Genomic DNA, 23,600 nt, shown 5'->3' on the forward strand with positions numbered 1-23,600 from the left:
CTAATTTCATAATACTTTGGTTTCCATAATTCTAACTATTTGCATACAACTTTTATATAACACACCTTGGACGGCTTCTACATACAAAACATCTCCATTCAATTTTCGCAATTCATCTTTTTCGACAAGTTCTTATATCCTACCGGCCAGAAGACAAACTAAACACGGTTTTATAGACACTAGCGCCCCCTGCCGGCCAGACGCCAAACTTTACACGGTTTTATAGACACTAGCGCCCTCTGCCGGCCAGACGCCAAACTTGACACCGTTTTATAGACACTAGGGCCCTCTGCCGGCCAGGCGCCAAACTTAACACGGTTTTATAGACACTAGCGCCCTCTGCCGGTCAGACGCCAAACTTGACACGGTTTTATAGACACTAGCGCCCTCTGCCGGCCAGACGTCAAACTCGACACGGTTTTATAGACACTAGCGCCCTCTGCCGGCCAAACGCCAAACTTAACACACCTTGGACGGCTTCTACATACAAAACATCTCCATTCAATTTTCGCAATTCATCTTTTTCGACAAGTTCTTATATCCTACCGGCCAGAAGACAAACTAAACACGGTTTTATAGACACTAGCGCCCTCTGCCGGCCAGACGCCAAACTTTACACGGTTTTATAGACACTAGCGCCCTCTGCCGGCCAGACGCCAAACTTGACACCGTTTTATAGACACTAGCGCCCTCTGCCGGCCAGGCGCCAAACTTAACACGGTTTTATAGACACTAGCGCCCTCTGCCGGTCAGACGCCAAACTTGACACGGTTTTATAGACACCAGCGCCCTCTGCCGGCCAGACGTCAAACTTGACACGGTTTTATAGACACTAGCGGCCTCTGCCGGCCAAACGCCAAACTTGACACACCTTGGACGGCTTCTACATACAAAACATCTCCATTCAATTTTCGCAATTCATCTTTTTCGACAAGTTCTTATATCCTACCGGCCAGAAGACAAACTAAACACGGTTTTATAGACACTAGCGCCCTCTGCCGGCCAGACGCCAAACTTAACACGGTTTTATAGACACTAGCGCCCCCTGCCGGCCAGACGCCAAACTTTACACGGTTTTATAGACACTAGCGCCCTCTGCCGGCCAAACGCAAAACTTAACACGGTTTTATAGACACTAGCGCCCTCTGCCGGCCAGACGCCAAACTTGACACGGTTTTATAGACACTAGCGCCCTCTGCCGGCCAGGCGCCAAACTTAACACGGTTTTATAGACACTAGCGCCCTCTGCCGGTCAGACGCCAAACTTGACACGGTTTTATAGACACTAGCGCCCTCTGCCGGCCAGACGTCGAACTTGACACGGTTTTATAGACACTAGCGCCCTCTGCCGGCCAAACGCCAAACTTAACACACCTTGGACGGCTTCTACATACAAAACATCTCCATTCAATTTTCGCAATTCATCTTTTTCGACAAGTTCTTATATCCTACCGGCCAGAAGACAAACTAAACACGGTTTTATAGACACTAGCGCCCTCTGCCGGCCAGACGCCAAACTTAACACGGTTTATAGACACTAGCGCCCCCTGCCGGCCAGACGCCAAACTTTACACGGTTTTATAAACACTAGCGCCCTCTGCCGGTCAGACGCCAAACTTGACACGGTTTTATAGACACTAGCGCCCTCTGCCGGCCAAACGCCAAACTTAACACGGTTTTATAGACACTAGCGCCCTCTGCCGGCCAGACGCCAAACTTGACACGGTTTTATAGACACTAGCGCCCTCTGCCGGCCAGGCGCCAAACTTAACACGGTTTTATAAACACTAGCGCCCTCTGCCGGTCAGACGCCAAACTTATTATGGTTTTATAGACACTATCGCCCCCTGCCGGCCAGACGCCAAACTTGACACGGTTTTATAGACACGTTTTTGTTTTTCGTTATTATTACTATTTCATACAACTTTTATATGTTACACCTCGAACAGTTTCTATTCTCATAAAACTTTAAACTAACCTAACCTAACCTAACCTAACCTAACCTATCCTAACCTAACCTAACCTAACCTAACCTAACCTAACCTATCCTATCCTAACCTAACCTAACCTGACCTTTTTTTTAGTGTGGATGGGCAAATCTTCATAATACCAATCAGAAAGTGTCCCAGATGTGCATCGCTTCACACAACCTAACCTAACATACATCTATCTCTTTATTTTTGGACAAGTACCTATATCGAGCGGCAAGCTAATTTCATAATACTTTTTTCCCTTTGTATTACTATTTTCATACAACTTTTATATAACACACCTCGGACGGCTTCTACATACAAAACATCTCCATTCCATTTTCGCAATTCATCTTTTTCGACAAGTTCTTATATCCTACCGGCCAGAAGACAAACTAAACACGGTTTTATAGACACTAGCGCCCTCTGCCGGCCAGACGCCAAACTTAACACGGTTTTATAGACACTAGCGCCCTCTGCCGGCCAGACGCCAAACTTGACACGGTTTTATAGACACTAGCGCCCTCTGCCGGCCAGGCGCCAAACTTAACACGGTTTTATAGACACTAGCGCCCTCTGCCGGTCAGACGCCAAACTTGACACGGTTTTATAGACACTAGCGCCCTCTGCCGGCCAGATGCCAAACTTAACGCGGTTTTATAGACACTAGCGCCCCCTGCTGGCCAGACGCCTAACTTTACACGGTTTTATAGACACTAGCGCCCTCTGCCAGCCAGACGCCAAACTTGACACGGTTTTATAGACACTAGCGCCCTCTGTTGGCCAAACGCCAAACTTAACACGCTTTTATATACACTAGCGCCCTCTGCCGGCCAGACGCCAAACTTGACACGGTTTTATAGACACGATTTTTTTTTTCGTTATTATTACTATTTCATACAACTTTTATATGTTACACCTCGAACAGATTCTATTCTCATAAAACTTTAAACTAACCTAACCTAACCTAACCTATCCTATCCTAACCTAACCTAACCTAACCTAACCTTTTTTTTAGTGTGGATGGGCAAATCTTATAATACCAATCAGAAAGTGTCCCAGATGTGCATCGCTTCACACAACCTAACCTAACATACATCTATCTCTTTATTTTTGGACAAGTACCCATATCGAGCGGCAATCTAATTTCATAATACTTTTTTCCCTTTGTATTACTATTTTCATACAACTTTTATATAACACACCTCGGACGGCTTCTACATACAGAACATCTCCATTCAATTTTCGCAATTCATCTTTTTCGTCAAGTTCTTATATCCTACCGGCCAGAAGACAAACTAAACACGGTTTTATAGAAACTAGCGCCCTCTGCCGGCCAAACGCCAAACTTAACACGGTTTTATAGACACTAGCGCCCTTTGCTGGCCAGACGCCGAACTTTACACGGTTTTATAGACACTAGCGCCCCCTGCCGGCCAGACGCCAAACTTAACACGGTTTTATAGACACTAGCGCCCTCTGCCGGCCAGACGCCAAACTTGACACGATTTTATAGACACTAGCGCCCTCTGCCAGCCAAACGCCAAACTTAACGCGGTTTTATAGACACTAGCGCCCCCTGCCGGCCAGACGCCAAACTTTACACGGTTTTATAGACACTAGCGCCCTCTGAAGGCCAGACGCCAAACTTGACACGGTTTTATAGACACTAGCGCCCTCTGCCGGCCAAACGCCAAACTTATCACGGTTTTATATACACTAGCGCACTCTGCCGGCCAGACGCCAAACTTGACACGGTTTTATAGACACGATTTTTTTTTTCGTTATTATTACTATTTCATACAACTTTTATATGTTACACCTCGAACAGTTTCTATTCTCATAAAACTTTAAACTAACCTAACCTAACCTAACCTATCCTATCCTAACCTAACCTAACCCAACCTAACCTTTTTTTTAGTGTGGATGGGCAAATCTTATAATACCAATCAGAAAGTGTCCCAGATGTGCATCGCTTCACACAACCTAACCTAACATACATCTATCTCTTTATTTTTGGACAAGTACCTATATCGAGCGGCAATCTAATTTCATAATACTTTTTTCCCTTTGTATTACTATTTTCATACAACTTTTATATGTTACACTCCGAACGGCTTCTACATACAGAACACCCCCATTCAATTTTCACAATTGATCTTTATCGACAATTCCATACATCGAGCGAACATCTAATTTCATAATACTTTGGTTTCCATAATTCTAACTATTTGCATACAACTTTTATATAACACACCTTGGACGGCTTCTACATACAAAACATCTCCATTCAATTTTCGCAATTCATCTTTTTCGACAAGTTCTTATATCCTACCGGCCAGAAGACAAACTAAACACGGTTTTATAGACACTAGCGCCCTCTGCCGGCCAGACGCCAAACTTAACACGGTTTTATAGACACTAGCGCTCCCTGCCGGCCAGACGCCAAACTTTACACGGTTTTATAGACACTAGCGCCCTATGCCGGCCAGACGCCAAACTTGACACCGTTTTATAGACACTAGCGCCCTCTGCCGGCCAGGCGCCAAACTTAACACGGTTTTATAGACACTAGCGCCCTCTGCCGGTCAGACGCCAAACTTGACACGGTTTTATAGACACTAGCGCCCTCTGCCGGCCAGACGTCAAACTTGACACGGTTTTATAGACACTAGCGCCCTCTGCCGGCCAAACGCCAAACTTAACACACCTTGGACGGCTTCTACATACAAAACATCTCCATTCAATTTTCGCAATTCATCTTTTTCGACAAGTTCTTATATCCTACCGGCCAGAAGACAAACTAAACACGGTTTTATAGACACTAGCGCCCTCTGCCGGCCAGACGCCAAACTTGACACGGTTTTATAGACACTAGCGCCCTCTGCCGGCCAGACGCCAAACTTGACACGATTTTATAGACACTAGCGCCCTCTGCCAGCCAAACGCCAAACTTGACGCGGTTTTATAGACACTAGCGCCCTCTGCCGGCCAAACGCCAAACTTATCACGGTTTTATATACACTAGCGCACTCTGCCGGCCAGACGCCAAACTTGACACGGTTTTATAGACACGATTTTTTTTTTCGTTATTATTACTATTTCATACAACTTTTATATGTTAAACCTCGAACAGTTTCTATTCTCATAAAACTTTAAACTAACCTAACCTAACCTAACCTATCCTATCCTAACCTAACCTAACCTAACCTAACCTTTTTTTTAGTGTGGATGGGCAAATTTTATAATACCAATCAGAAAGTGTCCCAGATGTGCATCGCTTCACACAACCTAACCTAACATACATCTATCTCTTTATTTTTGGACAAGTACCTATATCGAGCGGCAATCTAATTTCATAATACTTTTTTCCCTTTGTATTACTATTTTCATACAACTTTCATATGTTACACTCCGAACGGCTTCTACATACAGAACACCCCCATTCAATTTTCACAATTGATCTTTATCGACAATTCCATACATCGAGCGAACATCTAATTTCATAATACTTTGGTTTCCATAATTCTAACTATTTGCATACAACTTTTATATAACACACCTTGGACGGCTTCTACATACAAAACATCTCCATTCAATTTTCGCAATTCATCTTTTTCGACAAGGTCTTATATCCTACCGGCCAGAAGACAAACTAAACACGGTTTTATAGACACTAGCGCCCTCTGCCGGCCAGACGCCAAACTTAACACGGTTTTATAGACACTAGCGCCCTCTGCCGGTCAGACGCCAAACTTGACACGGTTTTATAGACACTAGCGCCCTCTGCCGGCCAGACGTCAAACTTGACACGGTTTTATAGACACTAGCGCCCTCTGCCGGCCAAACGCCAAACTTAACACACCTTGGACGGCTTCTACATACAAAACATCTCCATTCAATTTTCGCAATTCATCTTTTTCGACAAGTTCTTATATCCTACCGGCCAGAAGACAAACTAAACACGGTTTTATAGACACTAGCGACCTCTGCCGGCCAGACGCCAAACTTAACACGGTTTTATAGACACTAGCGCCCCCTGCCGGCCAGACGCCAAACTTTACACGGTTTTATAAACACTAGCGCCCTCTGCCGGTCAGACGCCAAACTTGACACGGTTTTATAGACACTAGCGCCCTCTGCCGGCCGAACGCCAAACTTAACACGGTTTTGTAGACACTAGCGCCCTCTGCCGGCCAGACGCCAAACTTGACACCGTTTTATAGACACCAGCGCCCTCTGCCGGCCAGGCGCCAAACTTAACACGGTTTTTAAACACTAGCGCCCTCTGCCGGTCAGACGCCAAACTTGACACGGTTTTATAGACACTAGCGCCCTCTGCCGGCAAGATGCCAAACTTTACACGGTTTTATAGACACTAGCGCCCTCTGCCGGCCAGGCGCCAAACTTAACACGGTTTTATAGACACTAGCGCCCTCTGCCGGCCAGACGCCAAACTTAACACGGGTTTATAGACACTAGCGCCCTCTGCCGGCCAAACGCCAAACTTATCACGGTTTTATATACACTAGCGCACTCTGCCGGCCAGACGCCAAACTTGACACGGTTTTATAGACACGATTTTTTTTTTCGTTATTATTACTATTTCATACAACTTTTATATGTTAAACCTCGAACAGTTTCTATTCTCATAAAACTTTAAACTAACCTAATCTAACCTAACCTATCCTATCCTAACATAACCTAACCTAACCTAACCTTTTTTTTAGTGTGGATGGGCAAATCTTATAATACCAATCAGAAAGTGTCCCAGATGTGCATCGCTTCACACAACCTAACCTAACATACATCTATCTCTTTATTTTTGGACAAGTACCTATATCGAGCGGCAATCTAATTTCATAATACTTTTTTCCCTTTGTATTACTATTTTCATACAACTTTTATATGTTACACTCCGAACGGCTTCTACATACAGAACACCCCCATTCAATTTTCACAATTGATCTTTATCGACAATTCCATACATCGAGCGAACATCTAATTTCATAATACTTTGGTTTCCATAATTCTAACTATTTGCATACAACTTTTATATAACACACCTTGGACGGCTTCTACATACAAAACATCTCCATTCAATTTTCGCAATTCATCTTTTTCGACAAGTTCTTATATCCTACCGGCCAGAAGACAAACTAAACACGGTTTTATAGACACTAGCGCCCTCTGCCGGCCAGACGCCAAACTTAACACGGTTTTATAGACACTAGCGCTCCCTGCCGGCCAGACGCCAAACTTTACACGGTTGCATAGACACTAGCGCCCTCTGCCGGCCAGACGCCAAACTTGACACCGTTTTATAGACACTAGCGCCCTCTGCCGGCCAGGCGCCAAACTTAACATGGTTTTATAGACACTAGCGCCCTCTGCCGGTCAGACGCCAAACTTGACACGGTTTTATAGACACTAGCGCCCTCTGCCGGCCAGACGTCAAACTTGACACGGTTTTATAGACACTAGCGCCCTTCTGCCGGCCAAACGCCAAACTTAACACACCTTGGACGGCTTCTACATACAAAACATCTCCATTCAATTTTCGCAATTCATCTTTTTCGACAAGTTCTTATATCCTACCGGCCAGAAGACAAACTAAACACGGTTTTATAGACACTAGCGCCCTCTGCCGGCCAGACGCCAAACTTAACACGGTTTATAGACACTAGCGCCCCCTGCCGGCCAGACGCCAAACTTTACACGGTTTTATAAACACTAGCGCCCTCTGCCGGTCAGACGCCAAACTTGACACGGTTTTATAGACACTAGCGCCCTCTGCCGGCCAAACGCCAAACTTAACACGGTTTTATAGACACTAGCGCCCTCTGCCGGCCAGACGCCAAACTTGACACGGTTTTATAGACACTAGCGCCCTCTGCCGGCCAGGCGCCAAACTTAACACGGTTTTATAAACACTAGCGCCCTCTGCCGGTCAGACGCCAAACTTATTATGGTTTTATAGACACTATCGCCCCCTGCCGGCCAGACGCCAAACTTGACACGGTTTTATAGACACGTTTTTGTTTTTCGTTATTATTACTATTTCATACAACTTTTATATGTTACACCTCGAACAGTTTCTATTCTCATAAAACTTTAAACTAACCTAACCTAACCTAACCTAACCTAACCTATCCTAACCTAACCTAACCTAACCTAACCTAACCTCACCTATCCTATCCTAACCTAACCTAACCTGACCTTTTTTTTAGTGTGGATGGGCAAATCTTCATAATACCAATCAGAAAGTGTCCCAGATGTGCATCGCTTCACACAACCTAACCTAACATACATCTATCTCTTTATTTTTGGACAAGTACCTATATCGAGCGGCAATCTAATTTCATAATACTTTTTTCCCTTTGTATTACTATTTTCATACAACTTTTATATAACACACCTCGGACGGCTTCTACATACAAAACATCTCCATTCAATTTTCGCAATTCATCTTTTTCGACAAGTTCTTATATCCTACCGGCCAGAAGACAAACTAAACACGGTTTTATAGACACTAGCGCCCTCTGCCGGCCAGACGCCAAACTTAACACGGTTTTATAGACACTAGCGCCCCCTGCCGGCCAGACGCCAAACTTTACACGGTTTTATAGACACTAGCGCCCTCTGCCGGCCAGACGCCAAACTTGACACGGTTTTATAGACACTAGCGCCCTCTGCCGGCCAGACGCCAAACTTGACACGATTTTATAGACACTAGCGCCCTCTGCCAGCCAAACGCCAAACTTAACGCGGTTTTATAGACACTAGCGCCCCCTGCCGGCCAGACGCCAAACTTTACACGGTTTTATAGACACTAGCGCCCTCTGCCGGCCAGACGCCAAACTTGACACGGTTTTATAGACACTAGCGCCCTCTGCCTGCCAAACGCCAAACTTATCACGGTTTTATATACACTAGCGCCCTCTGCCGGCCAGACGCCAAACTTGACACGGTTTTATAGACACGATTTTTTTTTTCGTTATTATTACTATTTCATACAACTTTTATATGTTACACCTCGAACAGTTTCTATTCTCATAAAACTTTAAACTAACCTAACCTAACCTAACCTATCCTATCCTAACCTAACCTAACCTAACCTAACCTTTTTTTTAGTGTGGATGGGCAAATCTTATAATACCAATCAGAAAGTGTCCCAGATGTGCATCGCTTCACACAACCTAACCTAACATACATCTATCTCTTTATTTTTGGACAAGTACCTATATCGAGCGGCAATCTAATTTCATAATACTTTTTTCCCTTTGTATTACTATTTTCATACAACTTTTATATGTTACACTCCGAACGGCTTCTACATACAGAACACCCCCATTCAATTTTCACAATTGATCTTTATCGACAATTCCATACATCGAGCGAACATCTAATTTCATAATACTTTGGTTTCCATAATTCTAACTATTTGCATACAACTTTTATATAACACACCTTGGACGGCTTCTACATACAAAACATCTACATTCAATTTTCGCAATTCATCTTTTGCGACAAGTTCTTATATCCTACCGGCCAGAAGACAAACTAAACACGGTTTTATAGACACTAGCGCCCTCTGCCGGCCAGACGCCAAACTTAACACGGTTTTATAGACACTAGCGCCCCCTGCCGGCCAGACGCCAAACTTTACACGGTTTTATAGACACTAGCGCTCTCTGCCGGCCAGACGCCAAACTTGACACGGTTTTATAGACACTAGCGCCCCCTGCCGGCCAGACGCCAAACTTAACACGGTTTTATAGACACTAGCGCCCTCTGCCAGCCAGACGCCAAACTTGACACGATTTTATAGACACTAGCGCCCTCTGCCAGCCAAACGCCAAACTTAACGCGGTTTTATAGACACTAGCGCCCCCTGCCGGCCAGACGCCAAACTTTACACGGTTTTATAGACACTAGCGCCCTCTGCCGGCCAGACGCCAAACTTGACACGGTTTTCTAGACACTAGCGCCCTCTGCCGGCCAAACGCCAAACTTATCACGGTTTTATATACACTAGCGCCCTCTGCCGGCCAGACGCCAAACTTGACACGGTTTTATAGACACGATTTTTTTTTTCGTTATTATTACTATTTCATACAACTTTTATATGTTACACCTCGAACAGTTTCTATTCTCATAAAACATTAAACTAACCTAACCTAACCTAACCTATCCTATCCTAACCTAACCTAACCTAACCTAACCTTTTTTTTAGTATGGATGGGCAAATCTTATAATACCAATCAGAAAGTGTCCCAGATGTGCATCGCTTCACACAACCTAACCTAACATACATCTATCTCTTTATTTTTGGACAAGTACCTATATCGAGCGGCAATCTAATTTCATAATACTTTTTTCCCTTTGTATTACTATTTTCATACAACTTTTATATGTTACACTCCGAACGGCTTCTACATACAGAACACCCCCATTCAATTTTCACAATTGATCTTTATCGACAATTCCATACATCGAGCGAACATCTAATTTCATAATACTTTGGTTTCCATAATTCTAACTATTTGCATACAACTTTTATATAACACACCTTGGACGGCTTCTACATACAAAACATCTCCATTCAATTTTCGCAATTCATCTTTTTCGACAAGTTCTTATATCCTACCGGCCAGAAGACAAACTAAACACGGTTTTATAGACACTAGCGCCCCCTGCCGGCCAGACGCCAAACTTTACACGGTTTTATAGACACTAGCGCCCTCTGCCGGCCAGACGCCAAACTTGACACCGTTTTATAGACACTAGCGCCCTCTGCCGGTCAGACGCCAAACTTGACACGGTTTTATAGACACTAGCGCCCTCTGCCGGCCAGACGTCAAACTCGACACGGTTTTATAGACACTAGCGCCCTCTGCCGGCCAAACGCCAAACTTAACACACCTTGGACGGCTTCTACATACAAAACATCTCCATTCAATTTTCGCAATTCATCTTTTTCGACAAGTTCTTATATCCTACCGGCCAGAAGACAAACTAAACACGGTTTTATAGACACTAGCGCCCTCTGCCGGCCAGACGCCAAACTTTACACGGTTTTATAGACACTAGCGCCCTCTGCCGGCCAGACGCCAAACTTGACACCGTTTTATAGACACTAGCGCCCTCTGCCGGCCAGGCGCCAAACTTAACACGGTTTTATAGACACTAGCGCCCTCTGCCGGTCAGACGCCAAACTTGACACGGTTTTATAGACACCAGCGCCCTCTGCCGGCCAGACGTCAAACTTGACACGGTTTTAAAGACACTAGCGGCCTCTGCCGGCCAAACGCCAAACTTGACACACCTTGGACGGCTTCTACATACAAAACATCTCCATTCAATTTTCGCAATTCATCTTTTTCGACAAGTTCTTATATCCTACCGGCCAGAAGACAAACTAAACACGGTTTTATAGACACTAGCGCCCTCTGCCGGCCAGACGCCAAACTTAACACGGTTTTATAGACACTAGCGCCCCCTGCCGGCCAGACGCCAAACTTTACACGGTTTTATAGACACTAGCGCCCTCTGCCGGCCAAACGCAAAACTTAACACGGTTTTATAGACACTAGCGCCCTCTGCCGGCCAGACGCCAAACTTGACACGGTTTTATAGACACTAGCGCCCTCTGCCGGCCAGGCGCCAAACTTAACACGGTTTTATAGACACTAGCGCCCTCTGCCGGTCAGACGCCAAACTTGACACGGTTTTATAGACACTAGCGCCCTCTGCCGGCCAGACGTCGAACTTGACACGGTTTTATAGACACTAGCGCCCTCTGCCGGCCAAACGCCAAACTTAACACACCTTGGACGGCTTCTACATACAAAACATCTCCATTCAATTTTCGCAATTCATCTTTTTCGACAAGTTCTTATATCCTACCGGCCAGAAGACAAACTAAACACGGTTTTATAGACACTAGCGCCCTCTGCCGGCCAGACGCCAAACTTAACACGGTTTATAGACACTAGCGCCCCCTGCCGGCCAGACGCCAAACTTTACACGGTTTTATAAACACTAGCGCCCTCTGCCGGTCAGACGCCAAACTTGACACGGTTTTATAGACACTAGCGCCCTCTGCCGGCCAAACGCCAAACTTAACACGGTTTTATAGACACTAGCGCCCTCTGCCGGCCAGACGCCAAACTTGACACGGTTTTATAGACACTAGCGCCCTCTGCCGGCCAGGCGCCAAACTTAACACGGTTTTATAAACACTAGCGCCCTCTGCCGGTCAGACGCCAAACTTATTATGGTTTTATAGACACTATCGCCCCCTGCCGGCCAGACGCCAAACTTGACACGGTTTTATAGACACGTTTTTGTTTTTCGTTATTATTACTATTTCATACAACTTTTATATGTTACACCTCGAACAGTTTCTATTCTCATAAAACTTTAAACTAACCTAACCTAACCTAACCTAACCTAACCTATCCTAACCTAACCTAACCTAACCTAACCTAACCTAACCTATCCTATCCTAACCTAACCTAACCTGACCTTTTTTTTAGTGTGGATGGGCAAATCTTCATAATACCAATCAGAAAGTGTCCCAGATGTGCATCGCTTCACACAACCTAACCTAACATACATCTATCTCTTTATTTTTGGACAAGTACCTATATCGAGCGGCAATCTAATTTCATAATACTTTTTTCCCTTTGTATTACTATTTTCATACAACTTTTATATAACACACCTCGGACGGCTTCTACATACAAAACATCTCCATTCAATTTTCGCAATTCATCTTTTTCGACAAGTTCTTATATCCTACCGGCCAGAAGACAAACTAAACACGGTTTTATAGACACTAGCGCCCTCTGCCGGCCAGACGCCAAACTTAACACGGTTTTATAGACACTAGCGCCCTCTGCCGGCCAGACGCCAAACTTGACACGGTTTTATAGACACTAGCGCCCTCTGCCGGCCAGGCGCCAAACTTAACACGGTTTTATAGACACTAGCGCCCTCTGCCGGCCAGACGTCGAACTTGACACGGTTTTATAGACACTAGCGCCCTCTGCCGGCCAAACGCCAAACTTAACACGGTTTTATAGACACTAGCGCCCTCTGCCGGCCAGACGCCAAACTTGACACGGTTTTATAGACACTAGCGCCCTCTGCCTGCCAAACGCCAAACTTATCACGGTTTTATATACACTAGCGCCCTCTGCCGGCCAGACGCCAAACTTGACACGGTTTTATAGACACGATTTTTTTTTTCGTTATTATTACTATTTCATACAACTTTTATATGTTACACCTCGAACAGTTTCTATTCTCATAAAACTTTAAACTAACCTAACCTAACCTAACCTATCCTATCCTAACCTAACCTAACCTAACCTAACCTTTTTTTTAGTGTGGATGGGCAAATCTTATAATACCAATCAGAAAGTGTCCCAGATGTGCATCGCTTCACACAACCTAACCTAACATACATCTATCTCTTTATTTTTGGACAAGTACCTATATCGAGCGGCAATCTAATTTCATAATACTTTTTTCCCTTTGTATTACTATTTTCATACAACTTTTATATGTTACACTCCGAACGGCTTCTACATACAGAACACCCCCATTCAATTTTCACAATTGATCTTTATCGACAATTCCATACATCGAGCGAACATCTAATTTCATAATACTTTGGTTTCCATAATTCTAACTATTTGCATACAACTTTTATATAACACACCTTGGACGGCTTCTACATACAAAACATCTCCATTCAATTTTCGCAATTCATCTTTTTCGACAAGTTCTTATATCCTACCGGCCAGAAGACAAACTAAACACGGTTTTATAGACACTAGCGCCCCCTGCCGGCCAGACGCCAAACTTTACACGGTTTTATAGACACTAGCGCCCTCTGCCGGCCAGACGCCAAACTTGACACCGTTTTATAGACACTAGGGCCCTCTGCCGGCCAGGCGCCAAACTTAACACGGTTTTATAGACACTAGCGCCCTCTGCCGGTCAGACGCCAAACTTGACACGGTTTTATAGACACTAGCGCCCTCTGCCGGCCAGACGTCAAACTCGACACGGTTTTATAGACACTAGCGCCCTCTGCCGGCCAAACGCCAAACTTAACACACCTTGGACGGCTTCTACATACAAAACATCTCCATTCAATTTTCGCAATTCATCTTTTTCGACAAGTTCTTATATCCTACCGGCCAGAAGACAAACTAAACACGGTTTTATAGACACTAGCGCCCTCTGCCGGCCAGACGCCAAACTTTACACGGTTTTATAGACACTAGCGCCCTCTGCCGGCCAGACGCCAAACTTGACACCGTTTTATAGACACTAGCGCCCTCTGCCGGCCAGGCGCCAAACTTAACACGGTTTTATAGACACTAGCGCCCTCTGCCGGTCAGACGCCAAACTTGACACGGTTTTATAGACACCAGCGCCCTCTGCCGGCCAGACGTCAAACTTGACACGGTTTTAAAGACACTAGCGGCCTCTGCCGGCCAAACGCCAAACTTGACACACCTTGGACGGCTTCTACATACAAAACATCTCCATTCAATTTTCGCAATTCATCTTTTTCGACAAGTTCTTATATCCTACCGGCCAGAAGACAAACTAAACACGGTTTTATAGACACTAGCGCCCTCTGCCGGCCAGACGCCAAACTTAACACGGTTTTATAGACACTAGCGCCCCCTGCCGGCCAGACGCCAAACTTTACACGGTTTTATAGACACTAGCGCCCTCTGCCGGCCAAACGCAAAACTTAACACGGTTTTATAGACACTAGCGCCCTCTGCCGGCCAGACGCCAAACTTGACACGGTTTTATAGACACTAGCGCCCTCTGCCGGCCAGGCGCCAAACTTAACACGGTTTTATAGACACTAGCGCCCTCTGCCGGTCAGACGCCAAACTTGACACGGTTTTATAGACACTAGCGCCCTCTGCCGGCCAGACGTCGAACTTGACACGGTTTTATAGACACTAGCGCCCTCTGCCGGCCAAACGCCAAACTTAACACACCTTGGACGGCTTCTACATACAAAACATCTCCATTCAATTTTCGCAATTCATCTTTTTCGACAAGTTCTTATATCCTACCGGCCAGAAGACAAACTAAACACGGTTTTATAGACACTAGCGCCCTCTGCCGGCCAGACGCCAAACTTAACACGGTTTATAGACACTAGCGCCCCCTGCCGGCCAGACGCCAAACTTTACACGGTTTTATAAACACTAGCGCCCTCTGCCGGTCAGACGCCAAACTTGACACGGTTTTATAGACACTAGCGCCCTCTGCCGGCCAAACGCCAAACTTAACACGGTTTTATAGACACTAGCGCCCTCTGCCGGCCAGACGCCAAACTTGACACGGTTTTATAGACACTAGCGCCCTCTGCCGGCCAGGCGCCAAACTTAACACGGTTTTATAAACACTAGCGCCCTCTGCCGGTCAGACGCCAAACTTATTATGGTTTTATAGACACTATCGCCCCCTGCCGGCCAGACGCCAAACTTGACACGGTTTTATAGACACGTTTTTGTTTTTCGTTATTATTACTATTTCATACAACTTTTATATGTTACACCTCGAACAGTTTCTATTCTCATAAAACTTTAAACTAACCTAACCTAACCTAACCTAACCTAACCTATCCTAACCTAACCTAACCTAACCTAACCTAACCTAACCTATCCTATCCTAACCTAACCTAACCTGACCTTTTTTTTAGTGTGGATGGGCAAATCTTCATAATACCAATCAGAAAGTGTCCCAGATGTGCATCGCTTCACACAACCTAACCTAACATACATCTATCTCTTTATTTTTGGACAAGTACCTATATCGAGCGGCAATCTAATTTCATAATACTTTTTTCCCTTTGTATTACTATTTTCATACAACTTTTATATAACACACCTCGGACGGCTTCTACATACAAAACATCTCCATTCAATTTTCGCAATTCATCTTTTTCGACAAGTTCTTATATCCTACCGGCCAGAAGACAAACTAAACACGGTTTTATAGACACTAGCGCCCTCTGCCGGCCAGACGCCAAACTTAACACGGTTTTATAGACACTAGCGCCCTCTGCCGGCCAGACGCCAAACTTGACACGGTTTTATAGACACTAGCGCCCTCTGCCGGCCAGGCGCCAAACTTAACACGGTTTTATAGACACTAGCGCCCTCTGCCGGCCAGACGTCGAACTTGACACGGTTTTATAGACACTAGCGCCCTCTGCCGGCCAAACGCCAAACTTAACACGGTTTTATAGACACTAGCGCCCTCTGCCGGCCAGACGCCAAACTTGACACGGTTTTATAGACACTAGCGCCCTCTGCCTGCCAAACGCCAAACTTATCACGGTTTTATATACACTAGCGCCCTCTGCCGGCCAGACGCCAAACTTGACACGGTTTTATAGACACGATTTTTTTTTTCGTTATTATTACTATTTCATACAACTTTTATATGTTACACCTCGAACAGTTTCTATTCTCATAAAACTTTAAACTAACCTAACCTAACCTAACCTATCCTATCCTAACCTAACCTAACCTAACCTAACCTTTTTTTTAGTGTGGATGGGCAAATCTTATAATACCAATCAGAAAGTGTCCCAGATGTGCATCGCTTCACACAACCTAACCTAACATACATCTATCTCTTTATTTTTGGACAAGTACCTATATCGAGCGGCAATCTAATTTCATAATACTTTTTTCCCTTTGTATTACTATTTTCATACAACTTTTATATGTTACACTCCGAACGGCTTCTACATACAGAACACCCCCATTCAATTTTCACAATTGATCTTTATCGACAATTCCATACATCGAGCGAACATCTAATTTCATAATACTTTGGTTTCCATAATTCTAACTATTTGCATACAACTTTTATATAACACACCTTGGACGGCTTCTACATACAAAACATCTACATTCAATTTTCGCAATTCATCTTTTGCGACAAGTTCTTATATCCTACCGGCCAGAAGACAAACTAAACACGGTTTTATAGACACTAGCGCCCTCTGCCGGCCAGACGCCAAACTTAACACGGTTTTATAGACACTAGCGCCCCCTGCCGGCCAGACGCCAAACTTTACACGGTTTTATAGACACTAGCGCCCTATGCCGGCCAGACGCCAAACTTGACACGGTTTTATAGACACTAGCGCCCCCTGCCGGCCAGACGCCAAACTTAACACGGTTTTATAGACACTAGCGCCCTCTGCCGGCCAGACGCCAAACTTGACACGATTTTATAGACACTAGCGCCCTCTGCCAGCCAAACGCCAAACTTAACGCGGTTTTATAGACACTAGCGCCCCCTGCCGGCCAGACGCCAAACTTTACACGGTTTTATAGACACTAGCGCCCTCTGCCGGCCAGACGCCAAACTTGACACGGTTTTCTAGACACTAGCGCCCTCTGCCGGCCAAACGCCAAACTTATCACGGTTTTATATACACTAGCGCCCTCTGCCGGCCAGACGCCAAACTTGATACGGTTTTATAGACACGATTTTTTTTTTCGTTATTATTACTATTTCATACAACTTTTATATGTTACACCTCGAACAGTTTCTATTCTCATAAAACATTAAACTAACCTAACCTAACCTAACCTATCCTATCCTAACCTAACCTAACCTAACCTAACCTTTTTTTTAGTATGGATGGGCAAATCTTATAATACCAATCAGAAAGTGTCCCAGATGTGCATCGCTTCACACAACCTAACCTAACATACATCTATCTCTTTATTTTTGGACAAGTACCTATATCGAGCGGCAATCTAATTTCATAATACTTTTTTCCCTTTGTATTACTATTTTCATACAACTTTTATATGTTACACTCCGAACGGCTTCTACATACAGAACACCCCCATTCAATTTTCACAATTGATCTTTATCGACAATTCCATACATCGAGCGAACATCTAATTTCATAATACTTTGGTTTCCATAATTCTAACTATTTGCATACAACTTTTATATAACACACCTTGGACGGCTTCTACATACAAAATATCTCCATTCAATTTTCGCAATTCATCTTTTTCGACAAGTTCTTATATCCTACCGGCCAGAAGACAAACTAAACACGGTTTTATAGACACTAGCGCCCTCTGCCGGCCAGACGCCAAACTTAACACGGTTTTATAGACACTAGCGCCCCCTGCCGGCCAGACGCCAAACTTTACACGGTTTTATAGACACTAGCGCCCTCTGCCGGCCAGACGCCAAACTTGACACCGTTTTATAGACACTAGGGCCCTCTGCCGGCCAGGCGCCAAACTTAACACGGTTTTATAGACACTAGCGCCCTCTGCCGGTCAGACGCCAAACTTGACACGGTTTTATAGACACTAGCGCCCTCTGCCGGCCAGACGTCAAACTCGACACGGTTTTATAGACACTAGCGCCCTCTGCCGGCCAAACGCCAAACTTAACACACCTTGGACGGCTTCTACATACAAAACATCTCCATTCAATTTTCGCAATTCATCTTTTTCGACAAGTTCTTATATCCTACCGGCCAGAAGACAAACTAAACACGGTTTTATAGACACTAGCGCCCTCTGCCGGCCAGACGCCAAACTTTACACGGTTTTATAGACACTAGCGCCCTCTGCCGGCCAGACGCCAAACTTGACACCGTTTTATAGACACTAGCGCCCTCTGCCGGCCAGACGTCAAACTTGACACGGTTTTATAGACACGATTTTTTTTTTCGTTATTATTACTATTTCATACAACTTTTATATGTTACACCTCGAACAGTTTCTATTCTCATAAAACTTTAAACTAACCTAACCTAACCTAACCTATCCTATCCTAACCTAACCTAACCTAACCTAACCTTTTTTTTAGTGTGGATGGGCAAATCTTATAATACCAATCAGAAAGTGTCCCAGATGTGCATCGCTTCACACAACCTAACCTAACATACATCTATCTCTTTATTTTTGGACAAGTACCTATATCGAGCGGCAATCTAATTTCATAATACTTTTTTCCCTTTGTATTACTATTTTCATACAACTTTTATATGTTACACTCCGAACGGCTTCTACATACAGAACACCCCCATTCAATTTTCACAATTGATCTTTATCGACAATTCCATACATCGAGCGAACATCTAATTTCATAATACTTTGGTTTCCATAATTCTAACTATTTGCATACAACTTTTATATAACACACCTTGGACGGCTTCTACATACAAAACATCTACATTCAATTTTCGCAATTCATCTTTTGCGACAAGTTCTTATATCCTACCGGCCAGAAGACAAACTAAACACGGTTTTATAGACACTAGCGCCCTCTGCCGGCCAGACGCCAAACTTAACACGGTTTTATAGACACTAGCGCCCCCTGCCGGCCAGACGCCAAACTTTACACGGTTTTATAGACACTAGCGCCCTATGCCGGCCAGACGCCAAACTTGACACGGTTTTATAGACACTAGCGCCCCCTGCCGGCCAGACGCCAAACTTAACACGGTTTTATAGACACTAGCGCCCTCTGCCGGCCAGACGCCAAACTTGACACGATTTTATAGACACTAGCGCCCTCTGCCAGCCAAACGCCAAACTTAACGCGGTTTTATAGACACTAGCGCCCCCTGCCGGCCAGACGCCAAACTTTACACGGTTTTATAGACACTAGCGCCCTCTGCCGGCCAGACGCCAAACTTGACACGGTTTTCTAGACACTAGCGCCCTCTGCCGGCCAAACGCCAAACTTATCACGGTTTTATATACACTAGCGCCCTCTGCCGGCCAGACGCCAAACTTGATACGGTTTTATAGACACGATTTTTTTTTTCGTTATTATTACTATTTCATACAACTTTTATATGTTACACCTCGAACAGTTTCTATTCTCATAAAACATTAAACTAACCTAACCTAACCTAACCTATCCTATCCTAACCTAACCTAACCTAACCTAACCTTTTTTTTAGTATGGATGGGCAAATCTTATAATACCAATCAGAAAGTGTCCCAGATGTGCATCGCTTCACACAACCTAACCTAACATACATCTATCTCTTTATTTTTGGACAAGTACCTATATCGAGCGGCAATCTAATTTCATAATACTTTTTTCCCTTTGTATTACTATTTTCATACAACTTTTATATGTTACACTCCGAACGGCTTCTACATACAGAACACCCCCATTCAATTTTCACAATTGATCTTTATCGACAATTCCATACATCGAGCGAACATCTAATTTCATAATACTTTGGTTTCCATAATTCTAACTATTTGCATACAACTTTTATATAACACACCTTGGACGGCTTCTACATACAAAACATCTCCATTCAATTTTCGCAATTCATCTTTTTCGACAAGTTCTTATATCCTACCGGCCAGAAGACAAACTAAACACGGTTTTATAGACACTAGCGCCCTCTGCCGGCCAGACGCCAAACTTAACACGGTTTTATAGACACTAGCGCCCCCTGCCGGCCAGACGCCAAACTTTACACGGTTTTATAGACACTAGCGCCCTCTGCCGGCCAGACGCCAAACTTGACACCGTTTTATAGACACTAGGGCCCTCTGCCGGCCAGGCGCCAAACTTAACACGGTTTTATAGACACTAGCGCCCTCTGCCGGTCAGACGCCAAACTTGACACGGTTTTATAGACACTAGCGCCCTCTGCCGGCCAGACGTCAAACTCGACACGGTTTTATAGACACTAGCGCCCTCTGCCGGCCAAACGCCAAACTTAACACACCTTGGACGGCTTCTACATACAAAACATCTCCATTCAATTTTCGCAATTCATCTTTTTCGACAAGTTCTTATATCCTACCGGCCAGAAGACAAACTAAACACGGTTTTATAGACACTAGCGCCCTCTGCCGGCCAGACGCCAAACTTTACACGGTTTTATAGACACTAGCGCCCTCTGCCGGCCAGACGCCAAACTTGACACCGTTTTATAGACACTAGCGCCCTCTGCCGGCCAGACGTCAAACTTGACACGGTTTTATAGACACTAGCGGCCTCTGCCGGCCAAACGCCAAACTTAACACACCTTGGACGGCTTCTACATACAAAACATCTCCATTCAATTTTCGCAATTCATCTTTTTCGACAAGTTCTTATATCCTACCGGCCAGAAGACAAACTAAACACGGTTTTATAGACACTAGCGCCCTCTGCCGGCCAGACGCCAAACTTAACACGGTTTTATAGACACTAGCGCCCCCTGCCGGCCAGACGCCAAACTTTACACGGTTTTATAGACACTAGCGCCCTCTGCCGGCCAAACGCAAAACTTAACACGGTTTTATAGACACTAGCGCCCTCTGCCGGCCAGACGCCAAACTTGACACGGTTTTATAGACACTAGCGCCCTCTGCCGGCCAGGCGCCAAACTTAACACGGTTTTATAGACACTAGCGCCCTCTGCCGGTCAGACGCCAAACTTGACACGGTTTTATAGACACTAGCGCCCTCTGCCGGCCAGATGCCAAACTTGACACGGTTTTATAGACACTAGCGCCCTCTGCTGGCCAAACGCCAAACTTAACACGGTTTTATAGACACTAGCGCCCTCTGCCGGCCAGACGCCAAACTTAACACGGTTTTATAGACACTAGCGCCCCCTGCCGGCCAGACGCCAAACTTTACACGGTTTTATAGACACTAGCGCCCTCTGCCGGCCAGACGCCAAACTTGACACGGTTTTATAGACACTAGCGCCCTCTGCCGGCCAAACGCCAAACTTGACACGGTTTTATAGACACTAGCGCCCTCTGCCGGCCAGATGCCAAACTTGACACGGTTTTATAGACACGATTTTTTTTTTTTCGTTATTATTACTATTTCATACAACTTTTATATGTTACACCTCGAACAGTTTCTATTCTCATAAAACTTTAAACTAACCTAACCTAACCTAACCTAACCTAACCTAACCTATCCTAACCTAACCTAACCTAACCTGTCCTATCCTAACCTTTTTTTTAGTGTGGATGGGCAAATCTTATAATACCAATCAGAAAGTGTTCCAGATGTGCATCACTTCACACAACCTAACCTAACATACATCTATCTCTTTATTTTTGAACAAGTACCTATATCGAGCGGCAATCTAATTTCATAATACTTGTTTCCCTTTGTATTACTATTTTCATACAACTTTTATATAACACACCTCGGACGGCTTCTACATACAAAATATCTCCATTCAATTTTGGCAATGCATCTTTTTCGACAAGTTCTTATATCCTACCGGCCAGAAGACAAACTAAACACGGTGTTATAGACACTAGCGCCCTCTGCCGGTCAGACGCCAAACTTGACACGGTTTCATAGACACTAGCGCCCTCTGCCGGCCAGATGCCAAACTTGACACGGTTTTATAGACACTAGCGCCCTCTGCCGGCCAAACGCCAAACTTGACACGGTTTTATAGACACTAGCGCCCTCTGCCGGCCAAACGCAAAACTTGACACCGTTTTATAGACACTAGGGCCCTCTGCCGGCCAGGCGCCAAACTTAACACGGTTTTATAGACACTAGCGCCCTCTGCCGGTCAGACGCCAAACTTGACACGGTTTTATAGACACTAGCGCCCTCTGCCGGCCAGACGTCAAACTCGACACGGTTTTATAGACACTAGCGCCCTCTGCCGGCCAAACGCCAAACTTAACACGGTTTTATAGACACTAGCGCCCCCTGCCGGCCAGACGCCAAACTTTACACGGTTTTATAGACACTAGCGCCCTCTGCCGGCCAGACGCCAAACTTGACACGGTTTTATAGACACTAGCGCCCTCTGCCGGCCAAACGCCAAACTTGACACGGTTTTATAGACACTAGCGCCCTCTGCCGGCCAGATGCCAAACTTGACACGGTTTTATAGACACGATTTTTTTTTTTCGTTATTATTACTATTTCATACAACTTTTATATGTTACACCTCGAACAGTTTCTATTCTCATAAAACTTTAAACTAACCTAACCTAACCTAACCTAACCTAACCTAACCTAACCTAACCTAACCTAACCTAACCTAACCTGTCCTATCCTAACCTTTTTTTTAGTGTGGATGGGCAAATCTTATAATACCAATCAGAAAGTGTTCCAGATGTGCATCACTTCACACAACCTAACCTAACATACATCTATCTCTTTATTTTTGAACAAGTACCTATATCGAGCGGCAATCTAATTTCATAATACTTGTTTCCCTTTGTATTACTATTTTCATACAACTTTTATCTAACACACCTCGGACGGCTTCTACATACAAAATATCTCCATTCAATTTTCGCAATGCATCTTTTTCGACAAGTTCTTATATCCTACCGGCCAGAAGACAAACTAAACACGGTTTTATAGACAATAGCGCCCTCTGCCGGCCAGACGCCAAACTTATTATGGTTTTATAGACACTATCGCCCCCTGCCGGCCAGACGCCAAACTTGACACGGTTTTATAGACACGTTTTTGTTTTTCGTTATTATTACTATTTCATACAACTTTTATATGTTACACCTCGAACAGTTTCTATTCTCATAAAACTTTAAACTAACCTAACCTAACCTAACC

The sequence above is a fragment of the Diorhabda sublineata genome, chromosome 11 (assembly GCF_026230105.1).
Source record: "Diorhabda sublineata isolate icDioSubl1.1 chromosome 11, icDioSubl1.1, whole genome shotgun sequence".
Lineage (NCBI taxonomy): Eukaryota > Metazoa > Arthropoda > Insecta > Coleoptera > Chrysomelidae > Diorhabda > Diorhabda sublineata.